At 46.2% G+C, this 4,720-nt stretch overlaps 1 long non-coding RNA gene across 1 annotated transcript; it reads left to right on the top strand.

The window, feature by feature from the left end:
• Positions 1–362: 362 nt before the first annotated feature.
• On the top strand, positions 363–2,004 carry LOC137653083 (uncharacterized). Its single transcript, XR_011046380.1, has 3 exons — positions 363–506; positions 829–908; positions 1,054–2,004. It is a non-coding gene; the product is annotated as an uncharacterized lncRNA (long non-coding RNA).
• Positions 2,005–4,720: the final 2,716 nt, after the last annotated feature.

The following is a 4,720-nucleotide window of genomic DNA, read 5'->3' as shown; positions in this document are numbered from 1 at the left end:
GTTGAAGAATTATTTTATATACTAATTCTGTAGAAAATTTATAAAATTGTGTATATGTATATTTATTTATGTTCATATTTGTTTCATCCTTGAAACCCCCCTTTTGCCATACAAAGCAAAATCAAAAAGAAATACTGGGAGTTTCAAGGATAATATGCTCAGTCCATAGATGGCTCTGCTGGCTGTATTTTAATATTTGCAGTTCCTGATTCCATCATCCTTGGGAAAAATTTTTCACCTACTGGTAATGAGGGAAGTGTGAGGAGGCAGATGGGATATATATTGGCCATATTGGATATATTGGATAATATTTTCTTCGAGTGTAGAAGTACTATGAAGATGGAGTAACACTTTAATTTAAAGCCACCTCTCCTGCAATTGCTTACCACGAGTGCTACCATGAAGAGTGCAGTATCAAGATGTCTGAATACATAGTTCTCAACAATGGGATCTTCTGCTGCTCTTCAATTTGCATTGGGATTTTAAGGATAAGGCCTACCAACCCCGTAAGTTTCCTATGATTTTGTGGCATATGGTTCAACTTTGGTTAGGGGGTTATAATATTTGAAACGAATATTAATTATTCAAGTCTTCAACCCTAATTATAAATTTTCTATGGATTTTAAGCTCATTATAAAGTTACTAGTGTTATTTCTAGCTTAATTTCAAATCATTGTTTTGTGCATAGAATAGCCTAGTGGGTGTTCAGATTTGCTTAAATCGATATACCGTGTCCGATTCTATTTTCCTGAGTTTGTTTTTTCATATGTAATTTAATATTACTTAACTTAGGATTTTAGTGAGCCTAATGTTTTCATTTGTTACTAGGTTAGGTTACTTGTGCTTGCTGGAAGGTAGCCTAGTATCATCGGCTTCAGTTATAATCCTGGTCTTGGCAAATTTATTAGGTACCTAGTTCAGTTGTATGTAATGTTGTATTGGTATATTTGTACTTGATGTTGATATATTGTATATTATTCATTATTGTTTATAAAGGGAATTTAGATAAATTTTACATTAGGTTTTAGATGGAAATTTTTTCGTGATTTGCAGAATCCATAGTTTTCAAAAACAGGCAAGAGTTGAGTGGGTTCTACCACAGGCAGTCACTAGTGATTGAGGATTCCACTTCAGCCATCAGAGTTCCATTGCTTTGCCATATTTAATATTTATTCAATATAAATAAAGAATCTAATATTTTTAATTTTAAAGTTTCTTTATCCAATATTGACATTAAAGTTATTGTTACTCTGCTCTCGCTGCTCTTGTTATAAATTTACATTCTGTTTAAGTTTTTGAAACCTTCGACGTAGCTCTGTTGCATTCCTGGTGCGACTGGGCCCAAATGAGCCAATCGTCCAGATAGGCGACGATTTGTATCCCTTGGTGTCTGAGTTGCTCGAGCACCGTCTCCCCCAGTTTCGTGAATACCCTGGGGGCAATGCTGAGACCGAAGGGCATGACTTTGAATGCGAAGGCTCTCTTGCCGAGACGGAAGCCTAGGTAAGGAGAGAAGTTTCGAGCTACTGGGACATGATAATAGGCGTCGGTAAGATCGATAGAGGTGGTGACGGCCCCACGGGGAAGTAAGGTCCGTACCTGAGAGATAGTCAGCATACAGAACTTGTCGCAAAGGATGTAAGAGTTGAGCTTCGACAAGTCCAGAACTACCCTCAACGCCGACGAGTCTTTCTTCGGGACTGTAAACAGGCAGCCTTGGAATTTCAGGGATCGAACCCGCTTGATTGCTCTCTTCTTGAGTAACTCCGCAGTGTACTCTTCCAGGATGGGAGTGGGTCTCTGGAAGAAGGTCACCGGTGGAGGAGGGGATCCCTGTGACCATTTCCAACCCAAGCCCCTTGATATTAGGCTGTGAGCCCATGGACTGAAGGTCCAATGATCCCGGAAGTGATAAAGTCTCCCTCCTACCGGCATCACATCATTGGGAGGGAGTGAACTTAGGGCCCCTCCCTCCACGGGAACCCCTTGCTCTAGGCCCGCCGCATTGGCGGAACTGTCCTCTACCTCTGGAACTCCCTCTTTGGTATCCACGAAAGGAACCGGAGGATTCGTAGGCAGGGTTGTATGCAGGTGAGGGCATCCAAGAAGGGTTGGGCTGTGTACCAGGGGGAGCAGCGAGGTAGACTACCTGCTGAGGAGGCGCCTGTTGTCGAGAAGTCGAGGCCGCGGCAGGCTGTGGGGACGAGGTACCCCGGGCCGCCTTGTAAGGATTAAACCTCTGCTTCTTCTTGAAGAACGTGTGTCTCTGGGGTTCGAACCTCTTTTTGGCTGAGAGACCCCACCTTACCTGCAAATTCTGGTTTGCCCTCGCTGCGTCCTGAAGAACCTTATCCACCTCGGTCTGAGGGAAGAGGGTCTTACCCCAGCAGGAGGAAGCTATCAGCCTGTTCGGCTCATGCCTGATGGTGGCCTCCGACAGAACGAACTTCCTGCAACTAACCCGAGCTGACCAGAAGTCATGGAGATCTATTTGGTAGGATAGCAGCTGGTTCTTTGTGGCGACTCTGAACAGCGTTTCCTCTGGGTAAAGAGATGCAAGGGACTCCATGGAGGTGATGGATTGGAGGGACCTAGCAAGTCTAGTACGGGTCTCGAACTCAGTTTTGAGAAGACTCTCTATTAATCTGGGAAGCTTCTCAGAGAAAAGAGTAGAGGCACAGTCCGGGTCTAGTTTCCCCACCATGAAGGTAGAGGCCGCAGCATCCCAGGCTGCCGAGGAACCCGGAATAAGCAAAGAGGTGGGGTCCGTCTCCTTGAGAGCCGGCAAGGAAGAGCCTTCTTTGATGGCCTGTATAGTCAGCTCTGTGACTTTGTCTATGAGCGGCAAAGAGATGGAGGCCGCTGTCGTAAAAATAGTGTAGGAACCTTTGTGAGGGGTGAGCTTGGAGTTAATACACCCCCACTCTGATAGTGTTCTGGCCCAGATAGCCTGGGCCTGCTCTTTTGGAAATATGACCGTTTCCTTCGCTACCTTGTCCATACGGACCAATGCATGTTCCTTTAACCGTACAAAACCATTGAACGGGAATGCTAGGCCCGGGGGATAGAACTCCAGGTCCTCTAGAGGGCGGGTGCCCATGCCCTCCAGAGTTAGGGAGCCATGTACGAATGGAGCATGCAAAGCAAACCGCCAAGGATTGTTTTTATCGAAGGGCGGCAGCTTCGATGCGTCTGGGGCAGAAGGGGGAGGAAACTGAGTTCCGGCGCGGATCAGAGTAGCCATCATATCCTTAATCTCTGTTATTGCACCAGAGTGATGTTGAACTTGATCCCTGACCAATCCTTTGATCAGTTGGATGGGGAGGAGATCAGCCCAGGGTACCTGAAAGTCACCCGTTGGTTTTTTCTTGGATTTGGTAGACTTAGACTTCTTAGGAGTAGTGGTTTTACGAGGAGCAATATGAATATCAGGAGCTGTCGAGGGTCCGGGGACCGGTGACGTTGATACTGGCAAAGCTGAAGTCTTATAAGTTCGAAGTGGCTTCACCTTGGGTCGTACGGAGGCAGAGGGATCCCGAGGAGAAGCCTTAGAGTTATCAAAACCTAGAAAGGAAGAGGTAGGAGAGGGAGTAGGAGAGAAAAGGGTTTCCACCAACTCGGCACCACTTACCTGCTCGTCCCTGGGTTCTACGTCTATATCCAGACCCGCCATGTCCATCGGTACGAGGGTTTCGTCCTCCACGGAAATGGTAGCCCTGACTTCTTCAATTAAAGGGGCAGCAAGGTCAGGAGAGACTGCAGCAGTAGTCGAGCCTGGGAAGAGATGGGAGGCCATATCCCCATCGAGGAGATAGGGTGCGCCAGACGGGGCATTCCTGCCAAAGCCCGACACCCACGGACGAAGAGTAGCCCTTGCTGACCGAAGAGAGACATCATCGGCCTGTAAGATTTGCAGTGATTAGTGATGGAGGAGGGGGTTTGCCCTCCCAAATATACTGTGTATATCATATTCATGTCTATATTAGTGTCTGCCAACGAGAAATAAGGAACAAAGGGAAAACCCACTTACATCATCATTCAGCAGAACTGACGACAACTCGTAACAGAACGAGCACAAATCCGGGAACCACACTGGGTATTGGGCCTGTCCCGGTTCCTGGATAAAGGGAATGGAGCAGTGAGCATGAGACCGGCAGAGGTCATGCCCAACGGGGTCGCTGAACGAGGCAGAGCATCCTTCAGCAGTACAACGGGCCTTCTGTAAAAGAAAGGAGACATGAGTCTGGTGTTGCTTGAAACTCTGATAAGGGATAAAAAACCTATTATTTTAGAGTTCTGGCACTCACTGAATTACCTAAGCACCCATATTGCATTGCCCAAACAACTGAATATTAACTTTAAGTTGATACCGCCCCATACCATTGTTGGCACTTTAATATTCAATTGTCTGTATATTTGTAATGCACCCAATGTCTGTTAATGACATAAGGATAATTAGCTTAAAGCAATCCGCCGACCTCCAAGGGTCGGGGAAGCAGTGACATGCCCTTAAAATAAATATAAACACCAGCCTTAGCTAAAGGCAAGGCAAATATAAGTGTGAAGTGTATGGGCAACCTCCGGTGAAGCCGGAGCTCCGGTGAGGCCGGAACGTAATGAAATGTCCTGAATAAAGGAGCCTTAGCTAATTAGCTAAGGCAATTTTAAGTGTGAAGTGTTTGGGCGACCTCCAGTGACGCCGGAGGATAATGAGATGCCC

Source organism: Palaemon carinicauda, chromosome 14 (assembly GCF_036898095.1).
Source record: "Palaemon carinicauda isolate YSFRI2023 chromosome 14, ASM3689809v2, whole genome shotgun sequence".
In the NCBI taxonomy this organism is placed as follows: domain Eukaryota; kingdom Metazoa; phylum Arthropoda; class Malacostraca; order Decapoda; family Palaemonidae; genus Palaemon; species Palaemon carinicauda.
The sequence above is the reverse complement of the archived record's forward strand: the minus strand, read 5'-3'. Positions and strand labels throughout refer to the sequence as shown.